This window comes from Ovis aries, chromosome X (genome assembly GCF_016772045.2).
Source record: "Ovis aries strain OAR_USU_Benz2616 breed Rambouillet chromosome X, ARS-UI_Ramb_v3.0, whole genome shotgun sequence".
In the NCBI taxonomy this organism is placed as follows: domain Eukaryota; kingdom Metazoa; phylum Chordata; class Mammalia; order Artiodactyla; family Bovidae; genus Ovis; species Ovis aries.
The window spans coordinates 132,903,013-132,927,206 of record NC_056080.1 but is presented as its reverse complement, the minus strand read 5'-3'; the positions used below and the strand labels follow the sequence as shown (position 1 = coordinate 132,927,206).

The 24,194-nt window shown below is 42.2% G+C and overlaps 1 protein-coding gene across 2 annotated transcripts in view; it reads right to left on the bottom strand.

The window, feature by feature from the left end:
- The window catches only part of CENPI (centromere protein I), a 110,866-nt gene that overhangs the window by 13,835 nt on the left and 72,837 nt on the right, over positions 1 to 24,194 (bottom strand). The gene's annotated exons all lie outside the window — the stretch shown is intronic.

The window sequence follows — 24,194 nt, the reverse complement described above, 5'->3', positions numbered from 1 at the left end:
ACCGGGCAGATGCAGGAAGAGCAAGGACAGTTTTGTGAAACTACCAGAGCCTTGGCGGCTCTCGGAGATTTCAGTTCATTAGAAGCTGAAGAGGAAAGCGGAAGAGGCTGAGAGGCAGAGGGGGAGAGGCTTCCACTGGGGAGGAGGAGACAAAAGAGGCTGGGAGATCAATACAAGCTGCTGAGCCAGGAGCCTGGGCCCCAACTTCCACAGATTGAGCTCAGAGCCAAAGCCAACTTCAGAGCCAGCAGCTGGCATGATCCCTTGGTAGCCAGTCCAGGATTCAGTTTCTGTGTTGGAGGTTGAAACGCTCTGCTCTAGAATTGTCACTGGTACCCAAGGTAGAGTCTTGGGCCCAGGGCAGTCTGCCAGTCACCCGTTAAGTTCCATCCTCACCTCCTCTTAGATCTAAAGGTAGAGAAATCCTTGCCCATGAGGAGAGCAAAATGCACCCTGAATGATTTGAGAAAACACAGCTCCTTCGTGCCTCCACTCAGCCACTACACCAGTCACTCTCCTTCCTTCTGTCCATACTAGGCTTTACTCTTTTAGCTGTCACCTCTGTTTAAGAGAAAAGGGTATGAATGCCAAACACATTGCCAGACATGGGAGAAACAACTGAAGAGATGGAGACAGTTATGTCCCTTTATAGGGTGCCCAGAGCAGAGTACAGTAACTCAATAAAGATTTACCGAATGAGTAAATGGGGTGGATGGATGGATCAATGGCAGTCAGAAGGCCCCCACCCAAATCCTCTTACACAAACACACTCATACTTAGAGGCCCCGTAGCTCCAGATCAGGGCAAAGAATAAAAGAAGCATTCTTCTTTCCTCTCTTCATTTCTGAGAACAGGGTGTGTATGACAGGGAGAAACAGATTGGTTTGGGGGTGGGTTGCTTAATTTCACTCATTTGCCTCTAAGAACTTTATAAGCTCTGATCGCACTGCAATTTAGAAGAGAATACACTTCCTGGCTCAAAGAACTTGGCACTAGTGTTGACAAAGTTTCTACAAAGACTGAGAATTAATACCATTATTATGATTGTTAGAGAAAACTCTCAGATAGGAAATAACTAGCACATGTATGTGTTTTCTTTTGAGATAAAATGTTAAAAACTTAAGCTGCTGGTGTCAGTGAAAGATTAGCCATAAGGCTGGATCTCTTTAAAACAAACAAAATTGGAACCAACTGCTCCCTCCACCAAACAAGGCTTTCAGAGCTGAGTGAGTGACCCCTCCTGCCTGGCCAAAACAGCAGCAGCCAGGCCCCCATGCCAGCGCAGAAAAGGCCTTTGATTTCTGAAGGGTTTTGAAAGCACATCCCGGCTTCTCAACCTACATACCCCCGACAGAGCATTTCTGAGCTCCCCAGCCTTGCCCTGCCTGGCCCCAGTCTTAGCCCTGCCAGCATGCAGGTTTTCTCAGCACCATCCTGACCCAAAGCCCCAGGAGCCCTTTACACCTGACTTGGAATGACTTGGGGATAGGGGGAGTTGGCTAGAAGAAAGATTAGAGAAACACTCTGAGAAACTGTTTGGGTTGGCACAGTGCAGAGCACACACCAAACACATGCAGCCTAACTGCAATCTCACCCCCGGCACCAGTAGGCTGGTGGGTCAATCCAAAGCCGAGCTTAGATCTAGAAGGAGAAGGAGAATGAACCAGATGGGATACTTGTTCCCCACCTTGACTGCACTTGGAACTACCCAAATCACCGTAAGCACTCAGAATCCTTCTTCATTTTTCTATCTCTAGAGAAAACATTCAGGTAGCAGATACAAAAAGACAGTACCAGCCTCCAGGAAAATAAACCCATAGAGTTTCTTTCACAGGATACAACAAAATCTGTCCCCAGATCTCCTTCCCACTGACCCAGTCATCATGGAATCATTGTTCCTTTACTTCAGGCACTCAGACCTCCTGTGAAAAATGAGGATATTACCATGAGACAAAAAACATTATCAGCGACCAACAATTAAGATTTAATTATTAGATTATAATAATGGCTAACATTATTGAGAATTTACTTCAGGCTAGGCACTGTTCAAAGTGCTTTGCATACGTTATTAGCTCATTTCATCCACATAGTAGATTAAAAATAGGTTCTATTATTCACCCCACTTTATAGATAAAGTTCTATAACATGGTGAGGTTCATGACTTGCCCAAGGTCACACAGCCATGCATTATGGAGCTAAGACTTACACTAGATCTCTCTGGGCAATGCCCACATTGTTAACCATGATGCTATACTGCCTGAATCTATGTTCTAGTGGCCTGATCAGATGTCAAACCTAGGTAGGTCATTGAGACAACTGTGACTAGGACAAAGTCCCTGGATAGTTTTTCTAATCTTTTGTGCCTTTCTCAAGCTATTTTCTGTATTCAAAATGTCTACCTTCCCTTTAGAGATCAAAAACACAAAGTCCCAAGTGAGCAGACTCCACACAAATTTTGATTAAAACTATGAATGGAGTATGAAAGGGAAAAGACAAGTGACCTTGAGATGAAGTGGATCGCTCCAGTTTGCTATAGTTCCCACATGGCCCACTGTACTCTGCTACTGCTAAGTCGCTTTAGTCGTGTCTGACTCTGTGCGACCCCATAGATGGCAGCCCACCAGGCTCCCCCGTCCCTGGGATTCTCCAGGCAAGAACAATGGAGTGGGTTCCATTTCCTTCTCCAATGCATGAAAGTGAAAAGTAAAAGTGAACTCACTCAGTCGTGTCTAACTCTTAGCGACCCCATGGACTGCAGCCAACCAGGCTCCTCCGTCCATGGGATTTTTTCAGGCAAGAGTACTGGAGTGGGGTGCCATTGCCTTCTCCACACTGTACTCTAGTCATTTATATTTCCTGTTTAGCTCCTGTGGTTTTTCAGTGGGTGCCATCTCATAGGCTACCCAAGGTGCACTCTTTACTGTGGTATTTTTGGGGGTATTTGGAGGAGGACTGTTTGATTTTTGTTTCCGGGAGGGTATTGAGATAGTCTCTATAGTTGTCTCTCAGGAGAGGTAACATCTTTGCTTGAACATTGCAATTCGACAGAAAATTTCACTCTGACATTTAAATCCCATGCATGCTCAGTTGCTCAGTCACATCCAACTCTGTGACCCCTTGAGCTGTAGCCCACCAGGCTCCTCTGTCCATGGGATTTCCAAGGCAAGAATACTGGAGTGGGTTGCCATACCCATCTCCAGGGAATCTTCCTGACCCAGGGATTGAACTTGAGTCTCCTGCATTGCAGGTGAATGCTTTACCCCTGAGCCACCGGGGAAGCCCATTTAAATCCCAGGGACACTCGTTTTCACCCAAGTGACATTTGGACAAAGCAAGCACACAGGCTAGCTTCAACTATTTTTCTGAGGAGGACAAAGAAAGATCAAAGGACATCAGGCCACAAGCTTTGATTGTAGCTCTACCCTGGTAACCTGTAGGAGGATGTTTGAGACCCATCCTAGTATCATTGAGCAGGACTTTGCTCAGTGGACAAGGATAGGTGGGGCATTTCAGGCAGAGATAAAACATGTGCAAAGTTACAAAGCTGACAGAGCACTGCTTGCTAAGGGATTATAAGTGCTAGAGCACTAAGCTAGGATGGGGTTGCTGGTGGGAAGCAGCAGGGAGTGGCAGATGAAGCTTTGCAAGCACACAGGAAGGCGCTAGGGTCATCTGTGTTTTTGTGTTTTTTCACGTAGTGAAGTGGCATGGTCAGATTTATGTTTTATTACTATCATTCTAATGGCTTCCATGGAAAAGACAAGTTTTTACATTGAAGTATAGCTGATTTACAATATTAGTTTCATGTGTACAACATAGCAACTCAATTTCTTTTATAGATTATACTCCATTTAGAGTTATTACAAAATAATGGCTATATTTCCCTGTGCTGGAAAATATATCCTTGTTGCTTATTTATTATATATGTAGTGGGTTGTGTCTCCTAATCCTCTACCCCTATCCCACTCCTCCTACCTCCTCACTGATAAATACTAGTTTCTTCTTTATAGTTGTGAATCTATATCTGATTTGCTATATTCACTAGTTTGTTGTATATTTTAGATTCAACATATAAGTGACATCATACAGTATTTGCCTTTCTCCATCTGACCTATTTTACTTAGTACAATACCGTCCAGGTCAATTCATGTTTCTGCAAATGGCAAAATCTCACTCTTTTTATGACTGAGTAATATTCCATTGTATATTCACCTTCTTTATCCATTCATCTGTTCATAAGCACTTAGGTTGCTTCCATATCTTGATTATTAGAAATACTGCTGCTATGAACGTAAGGGTGTATGTTCTGATTAGTGTTTGTTTTTTTTCCTTTTGGTTATATACATAGGAGTGGGTTGCTGGATCATATTGTAGTTCTAGTTTTAGGCTTTTGAGGACCCTCCATGCTGTTCTCCATAGTGGTTGCATCAATTTAGAATCCCACCAACAATGTCTTAAGATTCCTTTCTCTCCATATCCTTGCCAACATTTGTGAAGAACAATTATTGAGTGCTTGCTGCATACTAGATCTGTGCTAGAACTCAGGAGCACAGAGAAAATTTGGAAACTACCTTCAGGTTGCTCACAGCCTAATGGGTGAAACAACTAATTAAACAGAAATATAATCGACTGCAATGAAGGATGAATTGGAGGGGAGGAATGTGGAAGCTTGGATACTTGGTAGGAGGCAGTTGTAGTACTCATCTGATGAGGGCCTGAAAACAGAGCAGTTGGTAGTGAGGATGGAACAGTGCCCCCATCCCTAATGGATCTTCCTCATATTATCCTTTCCTTTTATCATTTCTTCCTAGCTTTACTACTTGCCGAGTTGCTAAAAGAGAAATAAACTGTGAATATGGTAGGTGGGGGAGAGGCGGTGTAGGTCACTCCCATTGTCATTCCACAACCTTATTATTGGCCCCCAACCATGTTTACCAAAAGTACTACTTGAAATTGTTTCTACTCTTCTCCAACACCCAACCAAGCTCACCTACCTCAGCAAATAACCACCATTTTTGTTTGGCTGAGTGGTGAAAGATATCCCTGTAAAAGTCCTCTCTACTTCAGAATTTCATCCCATCTTCTTCCCCTCCCACCATCCTCTGACAAAGGACCTCCTTTCACTTTTTCTTCACCAAGGTCAATACCTCTGCTCATGACCTCACATCATTCTCTCTCTATCTTCTCTAGGAACTTCATGAATTTTTGTTTTTCTCTGGTTTTCATCTTCAGTCTTTTCCTTGCTTCTGACACTTTCCCCTGCTATCCAAAAACATGTGAGGAGAAGGGAGATTGCTGACTCCTATGGGCTAGGAAAGGGGAAGAATGTTTCCCCATTAGAGAGAGCCCTCCAATTCACTCTACAGGAAACCACTGCACACACAACCAGGTCAAGACTGTCTTATCAACAAGGTAGAGAAAGTTTGAAGGGAAGAAACATCATCAGGGTAAAGAATTACTAGGTTTCAGGTAAGGCTGTGAAGTAAAACGTCTCACTAAGAAAATGCAGAGGAGGGCTTCCCTGGTGGCCCAGTGCTAAAGAATCTGCCTGCAAAAAGGTATACTTTTCTGTATCAGTTCAGTTCAGTCACTCAGTCGTGTCTGACTCTTTGAGACCCCATGAATCGCAGCACGCCAGGCCTCCCTGTCCATCACCAACTCCCGGAGTTCACTCAGACTCACGTCCATCAAGTCAGTGTGAAACATTATAAATCAACTATACTTCAATAAAAATTTTAAAATAAAGAATTTGCAGAGTGGTTTTTTTTGCCACATTATTTTATTTACCTAGCAGAAATTGCTTCCAATGAACGGGAATTTCATGCAGCAAAATTGAAAGGGTTAAGTAGAGACAGAGGTGAAATGCCTCAGAAGAAGTTGGGATTGTGAGAATGAGTCAGGCAGTAGGAGGGAGGGAGTTTCACCAAGTGTCTATAACAGACAAGGGAGCAGAAAATTGGGTGCTATGTTGGAGGAACACATTTGAAATGTAGGGACACACTGCTGAAAAGGCTGGGTTTTGTCACTGAAATTGGTAAAGAATAAGGTGAAACCACAACAGAGAAGGGTTGAAGAATCAGTGTTGTCCCAGTCAATAGTCTTGGCACCCTCTGCTCTTTCTGCTGAACATCTCAAAATGTAGAACTCATCTTACACACTTGGCTACCTCCCACCCTCTTCTGCTGCTTTTCAAGCTTCTGCTACACCAGACCCAGCAGCTGGGATGTTATATAACCAAATATGTTCTATTTATGTTCTTAAATGTATTCCATTTAGACCAAAACCATTCAAGCTACAGTAAAGGTGGTATAGTGGAAAGAACACAGAATTAGGGGTCAGAAGACAAAGGTTCTAGTACAATTTTGCTACCAAATTGCTGTTAACCTTTTTGAACCTTGGGTTTTTTTCCCCCTTTACCAGAAAGAGGATAATATCTGCTCTGTTCACTTGATTAGGTTGAGAATCAAACAGAATAATGGATATCAGTATATATTGAATATACTGAAATTATAAAATGCTGCTCAAATATAAGAGATTATTATTTCCATTGCGTCAAGGTCCTGGTGGTTCTCCTATCTGCAAAAGACATAAAGACTCGGAGTAGATTATAGCAGCTAAAGAAGCAGAGCCAGAAATGTAATTAGCTCCCTGTCTCCATAATAGATCAGATACTATATGCTTTAAGTAGACATACCAACAATGCACATCAGATCATTTATCATCCTTCACATTATCAACATTCTCATCCTCTTTCCAGCTGAGAAAGCTAGATATATACACACACACTAACAACCTTCACATATGCAATTCTAGGCTAGGATATACAACACAATGGTAGCTCAGACGGTAAAGAATCTGCCTGCCTGCAATATGGGAGACCTGGGTTCAATCCCTGGGTCTGGAAGAGCCCCTGGAGGAGGAAACGACAAATCCCTCCAGTATTCTTGCCTGGAGAATCCTGTTGACCGAGGGGCCAGGAGGGCTATAGTCCATGGTGTCGCAGAGTCAGACACGACTGAGCAACTAAGCGTTCACTCAAAGCAAGACTCTGTCAGTGTTAAAAGGATGGCTTACACAGTGTTTTCTGGCTAATAACCAACAACTCACAGCTACTGCATGGGCCCCTCCTTAGACTTGATCTTAAATGCAGTCTTATAAGGGTGAATAAAGTCGGTGGGTATCTACTTGATATGACTTGAGGAAAACTGAAACGCTATCTCTAATCAAAATGATTTCCCCTGCTGGCCCTGTCATGAGACCTGCAATTCCCTACTAATCTCTTCTTTCAGGTTAAGGCATCTGTCAAAATGTAAGTGCTATCTTCAGTCATGATACATTATAATCAGTAGTTTATCACTTTCATTCTGATCACCAGACAGGTATGGAATGCAGAGCAAATTATATCAAAGAGGAAGGCAGAGAGGAAGCTTCAGTATGATGTATGATGGACAGCTAGAGTCCAAAGAGTCCAGATGAAGACACTTAGAAACCTCAAGCACCAAAGAGGTAACATTACAAATCCTATATGCCGTGTTGTGCTAAGTCGCTTCAGTTGTGTCCAACTCTTTAAGACTCTATGGACTGTAGTCCTCCAGGTTCCGGTGTCCATGGGATTCTCAGGCAAGAATACTGGAGTGGGTTGCCTTGTCCTTCTTCAGGGGATCTTCCCACCCCAGGGATCGAACCCGTGTCTCTTATGTCTCCTGCATTGGCAGGTGGGTTCTTACCACTAGCACCACCTGCTTCCCTGGTGGCTCAGAGGTTAAAGCATCTGCCTCCAATGCGGGAGACCCGGGTTCGATTCCTGGGTCAGGAAGATCCCCTGGAGAAGGAAATGGAACCCCACTCCAGTATTCTTGCCTGGAGAATCCCATGGAGTGAGGAGCCTGGTGGGCTGCAGTACACGGGGTCACAAAGAGTCGGACACGACTGAGTGATTTTACTTACTTACTTACTTAGCACCACCTGGGAAGCCCCACAAATCCTATATGCCAATATATAATTCAAGTTAAAAATAATATTAACCTATAAAGTAGGCATAAGATGGTTCAACAAAATCTGATTTTTCCCATATTTTATACTGCAATTCTTTTCTATTGCCATACAATTCATACTTCAAAAGTATACACTTCAATGGCGTTTAGTATATTCAAAGTTGTGCAATGACCACTATGATCAATTATAGAATATTTTCATCACCCTATCCCCTACGAAAAAACCTTATCAGTCACTCTCTATTTCCCTCGTCCCCTCCTAGCTCTAGGCAACCACTAGTCTACTTTCAGTCTATGTAGTTTTTCCTATTCAGGACATTTTACCTAAATGGAATCATTCAATGTGTGATCTTTTGTGTCTGGCTTCTTTCACTCAGCATAATGACATCAAGATTCCTTCTTGTTGCAGCATGTATCAGCACTTCACTCTTTTTATGGCTGAATAATATTCCCTTTTATGGATATAACACATTTTGTTTAGCCATTCATCAATTGATAGACATTTGGGTTGCCTCCACATTTAGGCTATTATTGAGTATTGCTGCTATGAACATATGTGTATAAGCTTTTGTATGCACATATGTTCTAAATTCTTTTAAGTATATATCTAGGAATAGAATTGCTGGGTTATATAGTAACTCTATATATTTCACTTTTGAGGGACTACCACTCTTTATCAAAGTGGTTATACGATTTTATGCTCCCGTCACACCAATACTTGTTATTGTTTTTTGATTATAGTATCCTAGAGAGGATCATCAAAAAAGCAAGAGAGTTCCAGAAAAACATCTATTTCTGCTTTATTGACTATGCCAAAGCCTTTGACTGTGTGGATCACAGTCAACTGTGGAAAATTCTGAAAGAGATGGGAATACCAGACCACCTGACCTGCCTCTTGAGAAACCGATATACAGGTCAGGAAGCAACAGTTAGAACTGGACATGAAACAACAGACTGGTTCCAAATAGGAAAAGGAGTACGTCAATAAGTCACCCTGCTTGTTTAACTTACATGCAGAGTACATCATGAGAAACGCTGGACTGGAAGAAGCACAAGCTGGAATCAAGATTGTTGGGAGAAATATTAATAACCTCGGATATGCAGATGACACCACCCTTATGGCAGAAAGTGAAGAGGAACTAAAGAGCCTCTGGATGAAAGTGAAAGTGGAGAGTGAAAAAGTTGGCTTAAAGCTCAACATTCAGAAAATGAAGATCATGGCATCTGGTCCCATCACTTCATGGGAAATAGATGGGGAAACAGTGGAAACAGTGTCAGACGTTATTTTGGGGGGCTCCAGAATCACTGCAGATGGTGACTGCAGCCATAAAATTAAAAGATGCTTACTCCTTGGAAGAAAAGTTATGACCAATCTAGATAGCATATTGAAAAGCAGAGACATTACTTTGCCAACAAAGGTCCATCTAGTCAAGGCTATGATTTTTCCAGTAGTCATGTATGGATGTGAGAGTTGGACTGTGAAGAACGCTGAGCGCCAAAGAATTGATGCTTTTGAACTGTGGTGTTGGAGAAGACTCTTGAGAGTCCCTTGGACTGCAAGGAGACCCAACCAGTCCATTCTAATGGAGATCAGTCCTGGGTGTTCCTTGGAAGGACTGATGCTAAAGCTGAAACTCCAGTACTTTGGCCACCTCATGTGAAGAGTTGACTCATTGGAAAAGATTCTGATGCTGGGAGGGATTGGGGGCAGGAGGAGAAGGGGATGACAGAGGATGAGATGGCTGGATGGCATCACGGACTCGATGGACATGAGTCTGAGTGAACTCCGGGAGTTGGTGATGGACATGGAGGCCTGGCGTGCTGCGATTTATGGGGTCACAAAGAGTCGAACATGACTGAGCAACTGAACTGAACTGACTGATCCTAGAGAGTGGGCTTCCCTAGAGCCTCAGTGGTAAACAATCTGCCTGCAATGCAGGAGACCCGGGTTTGATCCCTGGGTCGGGAAGGTCCCCTGGAGGAGAGCATGGCAACCCACTCTAATACTCCTGCCTAGAGAATCCCATGGACAAAGATGTCTGGCAGGCTGCAGTCCATAGGGTTGCAGAGTCAGATGTGACTGAAGCAACTAAGCAGCAGCAGCAGCATCCTAGAGAGTATGAAGCTACATTTCATTGTGTCAATCCTTTTTTGAAATATCAAATATCCAGTTCTTAAAAAAAACCCCAACCCTTTAGTGCTTCTATTTAGCTGGTTTCCTAAGCATATGCTTGATCTGCCCATTCTTAGAGCATCCAGGGCTGAGATCAACTAGAACTGATTTGGTTTCTGGGGTTGGAGGGCACATAAGCGAGGGCCTGACAGGTAAAACATTTCCAACACCAAACTAAGACACAAAGATGACTAAGCCACACTTCCTGTTTAACAGAGGAGTCAGTCTCCTACTTAACCAACTACAAAACAAAGTACAATGAGGGAAGTGCTATAATAAGGCAATGGAAGCACAGAGGGGTATCAGAGCAAACCAGATGCAGTTCTCTCAAAACACAATGCTAAGCAACCCCCAAATCACCAGAGAAGCCTAATTCTCCACTCCTACCCAGTCACAGTGTGAATCCAGAGTCTTCTTGGAAACAGTCACAAAGGAAGGGAACAAGGCTCTTAGAGATATACTGTACTGGGCCTGAGAGGTATGTTTGTCATTATCTCACTTCAATTACCAATCATACTTATTACCCACTGGCTGGCTCTTTCAGATTGGCCCTCATTATTTTCAGTCCTACATCAATTTGTAGGACTGCACTGAAGAATGCTTGTAAAGTGCTTTGTAATTCTAAAGTGTGTTATAAATGATAATGTCCCATTGCACCCTTCTCAGCAACAACAAACAAATCCTATTCCAGCAGTTCATTGCCCTCTCCCCAATCTACCATTTTACCTGAATTGTTCCCATTATACCTCTTTGCATCAGTACACCCTAACTTCTGGAGATAATGCTTGCTATCAGCTAAGCCTTCAGAGAGCCTTGCAGTCTTAGAAGCACTTTGATTCTGAATTTTGCTTTGGAAATAGAAAGCAAGCCCAAGAGACTGCTCCCATTTCATCAGGGAGAGGCTGAGGCATATGAAGATTGTGACACAATAATTTAAAAGAAATCATGTAATCAGACTGATGTTCTGTGTGTCCTTCCTGTCTTATGCCCATCTCTACCCATGAGAAAACTGCAGCTATTGAGATTGTGGGTTTGGGATACCTATTCCCCAGGTCTTGAGACTTAAGAGAAAGACTTCCTTAAGAGAAAGTCTCTTAAGAAAGACTTTCTCTTTCTCCTGAGAGTAGTTAAGAGTAAGCCGGCTGCCTGAGCACAGCTAATTCATATTCACAGACCAAAGAAGACAATTTCACTTTTGAACTGCTCTCTACTTTTCTGAAGCGGGACTCAAATGTGCTCAAAAAAGTCAAGCACAACCGAATCGCCCTCAACCATCTGTCTAAACCCTGCTCAGAGCAATGGGTTAGGGTGTTGTAAAAACATGTGACTCTGCTTGAGGAAGGCCTTGGAGGAAGCCCTTTGGAAAATAAAGACCTCTCATCATTGCTCTATTTATTCAAATATTTATTGAGTACTTACTAATTTGAATACTTCAGAGTGGTAATAACATAGGGGTCATCAGCACAGGTTCTTAAGGTCAACTGCCTGTGCTCAAATCCTGACTCTAATGCCTGCTTACTGACTTTAGTTTCTCTCTTGGTAAAATGAAAATAATAAAATTACTCATGCCATAAGTGTAGACATGAGGACATAGCCATATGAGATCTATATCTGAAGTGGCTAGTGCATTGCCTGGTCTGTAAGAAATTTTCAATAAATACTATCTAATATTGCTATTCACACAGAATCAGAGAAAACCTGTCAGGGAGCCATGGATGGGAGTAAAATTTGACAGACCTTAAGCCAGTTTATGGCAACCCACTCTAGTATTCTTGCCCGGAGAATCCCATGGACAGAGGAGCCTGGTGGGCTACAGTCCACGGGGTCGCAAAAAGTCAGACACGACTGAGCGACTTTACTTTACTTACTTAGGCCAGTTTCACGGGCCCATTGCTGGAACTGTTCTGGGGAAGAGTCAATGTGCTGAGAAGAGTGGTAGGAAAATGCCATGATTGGAGGAAGTAAAGTAGAACCACTTGCTGCACTACAGAAGTTTCACGAGAAGATAAGAACCAACGAGGAAATTATTGCATATCAATACATTCTGTTCTAGGGTAAATGATTCCTGCTAACACACCTGAGCCCCTCCCAGTCCCATTTTCCATCACATGACAGAGGACAATGAAAATTTAGGGAGGTGACTGTTAGGTGCAAAGTCTGGAAACTAATGTTATTTTAACTTCCTCCCAGCAGCACTTTTCCTGGAATTAGTCCTGTGAGTTGGGGTAGCCCAACTGACCCCAAGAAAAGACAAATATGCAGAAGAGAAGACCCAGTTGATGAGCCAACTGAGAGGTCTGATTTAGGACTATCTTGAAGGGGTCTTTTGCTGGGACAAAGCTCAAAAGAAACTTTAGGAGGGTGGGGAGTGAAAGTGAGAATACTGTTTTGACCATGCTAATTGCTGTCATGCAGGAATCTTTTTGATTCGTTTATATATTTCTTTTGGCTGCTCTGTATCTTCACTGCTGTGCATGGGCTTTCTCTAGTTGAGGCAAGCAGCAGCTACTCTAGTTGCAGTGCACAGGCTTCTCATAGGGGTGGTTTCTCTTGTTATGGAGCATGGGCGCTAGAGTGCGCTTGTTGTTTAGTCACTAAGTCATGTTTGACTCTGAGATTCCATGGACTGCAGCACGCCAGGCTTCCCTGTCCTTCTCTATCTCCCAGAGTTTGTTCAAACTCTTGTCCATTGAGTCAGTGATGCTATCTAACCATGTCATCCTCTGCTGCCCCCTTCTCCTTTTGTCTTCAATCTCTGGTAGCATAAAGGTCTCTTCCAATGAGTCAGCTCTTCGCATCAGGTGGTTAAAGTATTGGAGCTTCAGCTTCAGCATCAGTCCTTCCAATGAATAGTCATGGTTGATTTCCTTTAGGATTAACTGGTTTGATCTCCTTACTGTCCATGGGACTCTCAAGAGTCTTCTCCAGCACCACAGTTCAAAAGCATCAATTCTTCGGCACACAACCTTTTTTATGGTCCAACTCTCACATCTGTACATGACTACTGGAAAAACCATAGCTTTGACTATATGGCATGCAGGCTTTAGTAGTTGCGGTACACTGGGCTTAGCTGCTCTATGGCATGTGGAATCTTCCCAGACCAGGGATCAAGCTCGTGTCCCCTGCATTTGCAGGCACATTCTTAACCACTTGACCACCAGGGAAGTTCCAAGCAGGAATCTTTAAACCCCATTCCTGGCTTTCATGTTTATCGAGTCTCTCGTGTGTGCAGAGTAGTGCTGAGCATTGCAAGGGACCCCAAAGAAGCAACAAATGAGCTTCCTGCTTCCAGACAGTGATTAAACTGAACTGGGGAAAAATAGTCTATATTTTCCGCCTGTAACTTAATTCCAGATTGGAGAGTACAATAGTAACAGCTGCACTAACTGCTTTTATTTTACATACAGCGCTTAGAGTCAGAACCTCTTGAACTCAATTCACAAAGTGACAAAAAATCATGTGTGGGCACTTCTGTTGGTTATAGGATTGCTGCCAGAACTGTATAAAATTCTATATTTATGTTCTCTGCTGTATCACTCTCTCACTGGACTTGCATTCCATAGTCTTTAAACAACAACCAACCCAGTGAAATGTCTCTGGTCTTCCCAGGGAAGGACTTGAGAGACTCAAGGGCATTCACACAGTGAGTTAATATCACTGGGCATTCTAGTACCAACTCTGCTGTTTTCTCTCAAGTTCCCTTGCCATTTGAAGGCCCCGTGTTTGTTTTTCACTCCTGATGGGCTGAACCTCAGGAACAGTGGGCAGGTGAACAACAATTGTGAACAATCTAATTGTGAGGAAATCAGGGCAATGGCAGACTGAGCAGAATGAACCTGAAGCTCCAATGAGCTACCAACCCATGCACTGGTACACTCTCTGGATTCCTGTGTCCCAGTTCCTTGCACCTCCCACTTAGGGTAACAAAGCTCACAGTGAGAGGGAGGTACTAGACAAGCAAGCAATTTGTTAGGATTATTTTTTCTCTTCTACAAGACATTCTCAAAAAGTTCTCCTTTGCTGGTCTAAGGTGGGTTAGGTGCAGTTCTGCTGAAAGCAGAGATAGCCCCTTCCAGCCACATGAATCTCTGGGTATATTTCCTGACCCCCACAGAGATGAGCCACGTTTAGCACCCATGCTGTGTATAGTCCTTTTTTATGTTCAAACCTAGCAAGGGCCAAGCTATCCAAAAGACCTCTGCTTATTGAAAGCATGCTGCTACTGCTATTACTACACCTTTCATCACTGCTTCCTCCCCTCGGGGAAGCTCAGCCTGATAGCACAGTCACTAAGAAATTAACTTTGACTGCAAGGGGAGAGAGTCTGTGAGACTTCCAACAGGGACTGATACTTAAACTGGTCACCAGGCAGGGAAAGGCATTCCAGGCTGAGAGCAACATGAGCAAAGGTGCAGGGCTTTGTAAGTACATGGTGGATTCAAGAAAGTGGATAGGGACTTCCCTGGTGGTCCAGTGGCTAACACTCCACGCTCCCAATGGGGCTGGGGTTCGACCCCTGGTCAGAGAACTAGATCCCACATGCCACAACTAAGTGTTCACATGCTGCAATGAAGATCGAAGATCCTATGTACCCAGTGCAGTCAAATAAATACATAAATAAAGTTTTTAAAGAAAGAAAGTAAATGAATAGCTGAGTGGGACACATTGGAAGGTATCAGTGAAGGGAGACTGATGTCTGAGAGACTGGACCACTGTAGGGTGGGGCAGAACATGCAGGGCATTGAATGCCAGGTTCAGCATGTGGATTTACTCCTCTAGGCCATGAGGTGTCCTAAGCAGACGAAACACAATCCAGCTCACACTTACAAAGAGAGATCTGTGGGAGTATTGAAGCTTGATAGGCAGACCATTCAGGAGGCTTTAGGCAAAGGGCTGGATAAGAAATGAGAGCCATGTCTAGGGTAGTGGTACTGGGAACTGAAGGTGGCAGATTTGGATGCACTAAGAAGCAGTCATGTTCTGGTAAACAACTGGCTCAGAAAAGAAAAGGGGGAAAAAGCCCTGATTCATAGTGTTCATTGATTTCCAAGGTATAAATACTTTATCATGGCTGCTTCTAAGCTATCCACTAGACATCACTGGATGTGAAGTTGGGAAGACGTGTGCTCAGTCAGCTCTCTTGGGCCAGTGTGAGCTGGTATTCCACTATCTAGTGACCAGTTCAATGTGGGGGAGACAGAGAAAAACCAAATGTCATGAACATGTCTAATCTGGATGACTCCTTAGATGTTAACAGATAAAGGGAACCCAGGGGGAAAAAACAGACTTTATTTATCTGTTTGTCTGGAGTAGGGGATAATTTAAAGGCATATCATGAGAGAACTGTGACTTTGATTTTGGACATGTTGGTTTGGAAGTCTTAGCCCTGGAATTCAAATTTCACTGAGGCTCTACCTTATAACAATAACTCACATTGATGAAATATTTATATTGTGCTGAGTACATTATATTTGTTTATGATCTTTCAGTAATGCCACAACCCTATGGATCTAGTAGAAAAGCTGTCAAATAGTAGTTACACAACAAATATCTTTTAAATGAGTGAATGAATTAGGTAATCTTATTTTCTTCATTTTACAAATAAGAGAAAGGAGACACAAATTGATAGTACCTTGCACAAGGGCATACATCTGGGACTCAAACTCAAGCCTGTATGATTCCAAAACCACTCTGCTATACTATGTATATGTGCTGTGGAAATGAACCATGAGAGTAACAGAAAAAGACAGTGTTAGGTGCTCACTCGTGTCCAACTCTTCGTGACCCCGTGGACTGTAGCCCACCAGGCTCCTCTGTCCATGGAATTTTCCAGGCAAGAATACTAGAGTGGGTTGCCATTCCCTTCTCCAGGGTATCTTCCTGACCCAGAGACTGAACCCAGGTCTCCTGAATTGCTTACAGATTCTTTACCATCTGAGCCTCCAGGGAAGCCCATGGATCCCATACACATCTTTATCTCTACACTTACTCTCCAGGAGCAAAACCCTTTTCTGTTTGTAATAGAAAGATACTTAAAAGAGTGGACTACTGACATCTCATCCCATTTCTTTCCTTTTTATCTTAGTAGCTGTTCACTGGATTGTCAGTTTTACTTTCACTGTATATGTTTTTCTGACAATATATATCAATGTCAACCATTAGAAAGAACAAATTTAACTATTTTATCTATCTCACAACTCCTCTCTGCAAATCTGAAGCTTCTTCTTGACTAAAGATTCTCACCTCAAAGAAAAATTGCTGGGTAAGGATTCTGAGTTCATCAATTATTATCATATTAAGCAAAATATTTCCTTGAAAACCAAAAGGATATAGGAAAAATGAAAGCTTACTGTTTTCTCCATACTACTTCATGGTGGTAAACTGGGGGAAGAAATAATAATGGTTAACATACATCAAGTGACCATTATATACTAAGCACTGTTCTAAGTTGGTTTTAGAAAAGGCAGAGGAACCAGAGATCAAATTGCCAACATCAGCTGGATCATCAAAAAAGCAACAGAGTTCCAGAAAAACATCTATTTCTGCTTTATTGACTATGCCAAAGCCTTTGACTGTGTGGCTCACAATAAACTGTGGAAAATTTTGAGAGAGATGGGAATACCAGACCACCTGACCTGCCTCTTGAGAAACCTATATGCAGGTGAGAAAGCGACAGTTAGAACTGGACATGGAACAACAGATGGGTTCCAAATAGGAAAAGGAATACGTCAAGGCCGTATATTGTCACCCTGCTTATTTAACTTACATGCAGAGTACATCATGAGAAACGCTGGGCTGGAAGAAGCACAAGCTGGAATCAAGATTGCCAGGAGAAATATCAATAACCTCAGATATGCAGGTGACACCACCCTTATGGCAGAAAGTGAAGAGGAACTAAAAAGCCTCTTGATGAAAGTGAAAGAGGAGAGTGAAAAAGTTGGCTTAAAGCTCAACATTCAGAAAACTAAGATAATGTCATCTGGTCCCATCGCTTCATGGGAAATGGATGGGGAAACAGTGTCAGACTTTATTTTTGGGGGGCTCCAAAATCACTGCAGATGGTGACTGCAGCCATGAAATTAAAAGACGCTTACTCCTTGGAAGAAAAGTTATGACCAACCTAGATAGCATATTGAAAAGCAGAGACATTACTTTGCCAACAAAGGTCCATCTAGTCAAGGCTATGATTTTTCCAGTAGTCATGTATGGATGTGAGAGTTGGACTATGAAGAAGGCTGAGCGCCAAAGAATTGATGCTTTTGAACTGTGGTGTTGGAGAAGACTCTTGAGAGTCCCTTGGACTGCAAGGAGATCCAACCAGTCCATTCTGAAGGAGATCAACCCTGGGATTTCTTTGGAAGGAATGATGCTAAAGGTGAAACTCCAGTACTTTGGCCACCTCATGAGAAGAGTTGACTCATTGGAAAAGACTCTGATGCTGGGAGGGATTGGGGGCAGGAGGAGAAGGGGACGACCAAGGATGAGATGGCTGGATGGCATCACTGACTCGATGCACGTGAGTCTGAGTGAACTTCGGGAGTTGGTGATGGACAGGGAGGCCTGGCGTGCTGCGATTCATGAGGTCGCAAAGAGTCAGACACGACTGAGCGACTGAACTGAACTGAACTGAACTGTTCTAAGTGCTTTACATATACTAGTTCACATAATTCTTAAAATAGCCCTGAAAGGAAGGTGATATTATTATCCCTACTTTACATATAAGGAAACTGAGACACAGAGAGATTAAACAACTTGCCCAAAGCCACTCACCTAGCGTGTGGCAGAGTCTAGATTCTAAACTAGGCCATCTAGCCTCAGAGTCCACTCTGTTAACTACCATACTATTAGGTTAGTTTTTATTCAAAGTTTCTAGATACTCAAGCTTTTAAGGATGGACTAGAAAAAGTAGAATTACCCACTATCTATTTTTCTCCTATTTTCTCCTATTTTACTGGAACTGTGCCAGTAATTTACTCATTGCCCTTCAACTCTACTCTACCATTCTAGACTTTGCTCTGTACATTTCCCAGGCTCTTTTGCTAACTTAGCTTGCTGTTTGGGTCTGCAAATAAGAGGCAGTGACAGGAGATCAGAAGGTGGAGAAAGAGATGCTTCCTGCTTTTGTCTCTGATGGGTGGCAATTGGTGATAGAAGATGTAGTTGCAGAAATAACAGTTTTTAGCCCTGGTTAACCAGGTGGTGATAGCAGTAAAGAACCCACTTGCCACTGCAGGAGACATAAGAGACACAGGTCCAATCCCTGGGTCAGGAAGATCCCTTGGAGGAGGGCATGACAACCCATTCCATATTCTTGCCTGGAGAATCTCATGGACAGAGGAGTCTGGAGGGCTGCAGTCAGTTTAGTACTTGTGTCTGGTGAAGCTCATGGACAGAGGAGCCTGGGGGGCTGTAGTCCATAGTCTGACACAGAGTCGGACACGACTGAAGCAACTTAGCACAAGCATGAAAAGTGATACTACTGCTTATTTAACTTCTGTGCAGAGTACATCATGCGAAATGCTGGGCTGGATAAATCACAAGCTGGAATCAAGATTGCTGGGAGAAGTATCAACAACCTCAAATATGCAGATGATGCCACTCTAATTGCAGAAAGTGAAGAGGACCTAAAGAGCCTCTTGATGAAGAATCAGAGAGGAGTGAAAAAGCTGGCTTAAAACTCAACATTAAGTAAACTAAGATCATGCATCTGGTCCCATCACTTCATGGCAAACAGATGAGAGAATAGCATTGAACATGTATATTACCACATATAAAATAGATGACCAGTGCAAGTTTGATGCATGAAGCAGGACACTCAAAGCTGGTGCTCTAGGACAACCCAGAGAGATGGGGTGGGGAGGGAGGTGGGAGGGGGGTTCAGGATGGGGGGAGACACGTACACCTGTGGCTGATTCATGTCAATGTATGGTAAAAACCACCACAATATTATAAAGTAATTCACCTCCAGTTAAAATAAAGAAATTAATTTTTAAAAAGACCCGGTGCAGCCAAATAGATAGATATTTTTTAAACCATTGACAAAAACCCTCAATATTCAATAAACTAAAATCATGGCATCCAATCCCATCCCTTCATGGCAAATAGATGAGGAAAAGCGGAAACAGTGGCAGATTTTATTTTCTTGGGCTCCAAAATCACTGCAGATGGTGAATGTAGCCATGAATTAAAAGACGCTTGCTCCTTGTAAGAAAAGCTATGACAAACCTAGACAGTGTATTAAAAAGCAGAGACATCACTTTGCCAACAAAATTCTGTATAGTCAAAGTTAAAAAGGTTAAAAGTGTTAAAAAGTTTAAAAGGTTAAAAAATCCACCTGCCAATGTGGTGGACATGGGTTGGATCCATGCCATGGAGCAACTGAGCTCGTGCACAGCAAATATGAAGCCTGTGCTCTAGAGCCTGGGAAATGCAGCTACTGAGCCCACATGCCACAACCACTGAAGCCCGCAGGCCCTAGAGCCTGTGCTCCACAGCTAGAGAAGCCACCGCAATGAGAAGTCCACTCCCCACAACCAGAGAAAAGCCCTGCAGCAACAAAGACCCATCACAGCCAAATTAAACAGTTTTTTTTAAAGTCAGATCACTTTACAAAATGAAAAATAACAAGTGTTAGTAAGAATGTGGAAGAAAATGGAGCTCTCATACATTGCTAATGAGAATGAAAAGTGGTGCAGACACTTTGGAAAACTGTTTGGCAGTTCCTCAGTAAGTTAAACATGTAATTACCATATAACTTTGCAATACTATTCCTAGGTACACACCCCAAAAAACTGAAACACAGGTGTTAAAATAAAAATTTGTATAAATGAATTTTCACTGCAGCACTATTCACAATAGCCAAAGGTGCAAGCAACTCAAATGTCCATCATCTGATGAATAAACAAAAGTGGTGTGTCCATACAGTGAAATATTATTCAGCCATGAAAAGAAATGAAGTTCTGATACATGTTGCCACATTATGCATGTGAAAAAAACCAGACACAAAAGGCCACGTATTGTATGATTCTACTTATATGAACTATGCAGCATATTGGGCTGAGAGAAGAGGGGGAAGTGAGGAGCAACTGCTTAATGGGTTTTCTTTTTGGAGGATAAAAAGTTCTGGAAGTAGATATTGCTGAAGATTGCACAACACTGCAAATATACTTACTACCACTGAACTGTATAATTTAAAATGATTAAGGTTGTAAGTATTATGTGTATTTTACAGAATAAGAAAAAAGCATCAAATATAAAAGTTATCTTACCAAAACTAATCTTGCAGAGTTCTTAAATAAACCTGATAACACAAAAATGTGAAATATGAAAAGCTGTCAAAGGTATTTGGTAATAGAATGATAAAATGCTAAGAAAAGAAAGAATCCTTATTAATGTCAAGGAAAAATCTGAGGTTTAGGGTAAAACGATCTAATGTAGCTATTAGTCAGTATGTCTGAGTGAAACTTGTTCAGTCGTGTCTGACTGTTTGCAACCCCATGGATTATACAGTCCCCAGAATTCTCCAGGCCAGAATACTGGAGTGGGTAGCCTTTCCCTTCTCCAGGGGATCTTCCCAACTCAGGGATCAAAGCCAGGTCTCCTTCATTGCAAGCAGATTCTTGACCAGCTGAGGCACAAGGGAATGGCTAATAGGGGTAGAGTTTTTCAAGAGGTATAGAACCCAGCAAGATTCAATTATTGTCTGACCCCTAGACCCTAAGTCTATATCTGCTACTGCTAAGTCACTTCAGTCGTGTCCGACTCTGTGCGACCCCATAGACGGCAGCCCACCAGGCTCCCCCATCCCTGGGATTCTCCAAGCAAGAACACTGGAGTGGGTTGCCATTTCCTTCTCCAATGTATGAAAATGAAAAGTAAAAGTGAAGTCGCTTAGTCGTGTCCGACTCTTTGAGACCCCATGGACTGCAGCCTACCAGGCTCCTCCGTCCATCGGATTTTCCAGGCAAGAGTACTGGAGTGGGGTGCCATTGCCTTCTCCAAAGTCTATATCAAGAATCCTTAAGTTGAGGGAAACTCAATTTATTTCCAGACAGAAGGGAAATGGATCTTTGTAGTCAAGAAGGGCAGAAATCAGAATTGTACTCTAGCTCCCCCATTCAGCTCAACACACTCATTTTTCCTTCGTCTGCACTAGCAGAGGCTACTGAAAGTGAAAGTGAAGTTGCTCAGTCGTGTCCAACTCTTTGCGACCCCATGGACTGTAGCCCACCAGGCTCCTCCATCCATGGAATTTTCTAGGCAAGAGTACTGGAGTGGGTTGCCATTTCCTTCTCCAGAGGACCTTCCCAACCCAGGGATCTAGCAGAGGTCAAATTCCTTGTAGTAGGGTAAACGTCCAGCAGGGGGAGATGCTAAGTTATTCTAAATTCAATAGTAACATGGAATTCTAAACACAACCAAGATTTTCTTACACAGAGCAGCTTAGAAAACAGGTTAAGTAATTGAAATAAACTTAATTTTTACAATTCTCACCTGAAATTAAATAGGTTAGTAAATTTTTCTTCACGATTATCCATATAGAAATGTGAAAATTTCCCATTTCTATTTAAAATATCATTCACTCTGACCGTATCCTCATTCAGAATAAAGAAAATTAAATATTTTGTTAGAAACTCAGTTGCCCTTAATTTGTTTGAATATATCTATTATAATTATATTATATATTCTATTTTTGGTAGAAAAATATGCAAATACCTCTAAAATTGATCAAAGCCATTTTTAGAGAAATAATATTACAGTGATTTTTACCCACAGTTTCATAACCTACTCCCACTTACCTATCTATACTTTAGAAAATTGTTCCAGCTTATCTTTTTTCCTTGCTTATCCTAAAATATCTTCAATAAACATGCAAAGCTAATATCTACCTTTAAAGATTCTTTAAAATATTTGATAGTTACACAGTTATCATATAAAATTCTCTTTGCATAGGCCTAATTTCCTAGACTGGAAGAGAATAAGGTATGAGAAGAGACACAGATAGTGATTTTATGACTATAATTTTTTTCAAATTCATTATTATACAGTTAAGATAATCATTATCCAAACATGAGATCTTTAAGATTACTTATCTCATCCTTTTCCAAAATAGGACTTAAGACAGTTCTACAAGCTTTTTTTAAAGAACTTTAGTGATATACTTAATAACATAAAATTCAGTGGTTTTTACCATATTTACAGAGCTTAGAATACTTTTATCATCTTAAAAAGAAACTTCATAGAGTGCCAGGCTGAGCTCCCTGTGTTGTATAGCAACTTCCCACTATCTATTTTACAGTGGTAGTGTACATAGGTCAATGCTACTTTCTCAATTTGTCCCACCCTCTGTGATGACCTAGAGGGGTGGGATGGGGGAAAAGGAGGGAGGCTCAAGAGGGAGGGGATATATATATATATATATATATATATATATATATATATATATATATAATTATGACTGATTCGCACTGTTGTAATGGCAGAGACCAACACAGCATTGTAAAGCAATTTTCTGCCAATTAAATTTTTTTTTAATGAGAATTAAAATAATAAGCAAACCTCATATCTATTAGCAGTCACCTCCCATCTTAGTCCTTTGGGGCTGCTATCACTGGGTAGCATATAAACAAGAAACTTATTTCTCATAGTTCTGGAGGCTGGGGCATCCAAGATCAAGGCACGGAAAGATGCAGTGTGTTTGGTGAGGACCAGCTTCCTGGCTCATAGACAGCCATCTTCTTGCTAGAACCTTACCTGATGAAAAAGGCAAGGAAGCTCTCTGGGGTCTCTTTTATAAGAGCATTCATCCCATTCATAAGAGGTGTACCCTCACAACTTGATCACCCTCAAAGGCATCCCTCTAAATATCATCACACTGGTAATTCAGCAAATAAATTTTGAAGGAACACAAACTTTCAGTCTATCAGTTCAGTTCAGTCACTCAGTTGTGTCTGAATCTGTGTGACCCTGTGAACCACACCACGCCGGGTCTCCCTGTCCATCACCAACTCCCGGAGTCCACCCAAACCCATGTCCATCGAGTCAGTGATGCCATCCAACAATCTCATCCTCTGTCATCCCCTTCTCCTCCTGTCCTCAATCTTTCCCAGCATCAGGGTCTTTTCAAATGAGTCAGCTCTTCGCATCAGGTGGCCAAAGTACTGAAGTTTCAGCTTCAACATCAGTCCTTCCAATGAACACCCAGGACTGATCTCCTTTAGAATGGACTGGTTGGATCTCCTTGCAGTCCAAGGAGCTCTCAAGAGTCTTCTCCAACATCACAGTTCAAAAGCATAAATTCTTTGGTGCTCAGCTTTCTTCAAAGTCCAACATACAAGACCACTGGAAAACCCATAGCCTTGACTAGACAGACCTTTGTTGGCAAAGTGATGTCTCTGCTTTTCAATATGCTATCCAGATTGGTCATAACTTTTCTTCCAAGGAGTAAGCGTCTTTTAATTTAATGGCTGCAGTCACCATCTGCAGTGATTTGAGAGACCCCCAAAATAAAGTCTGACACTGTTTCCACTGTTTCCCCATCTATTTCCCATGAAGTGAGGGGACCAGATGCCATGATCTTAGTTTTCTGAATGTTGAGCTTTAAGCCAACTTTTTCACTCTCCTCTTTCACTTTCATCAAGAGGCTCTTTAGTTCTTCTTCACTTTCTGCCATAAGGGTGGTGTCATCTGCATATCTGAGGTTATTGATATTTCTCCCAGCAATCTTGATTCCAGCTTGTGCTTTATCCAGCCCAGTGTTTCTCATGATGTACTCTGCATATAAGTTAAATAAGCAGGGTGACAATATGCAGCCTTGACGTATTCCTTTTCCTGTTTGGAACCAGTCTGTTGTTCTATGTCCAGTTCTAACTGTCGCTTTCTGACCTGCATATAGGTTTCTCAAGAGGCAGATCAGGTGGTTTGGTATTTCCTTCTCTTTCAGAATTTTCCACAGTTTATTGTGATCCATACAGTCAAAGGCTTTGGCGTAGTCAATAAAGCAGATGTTTTTCTGGAACTCTCTTGCT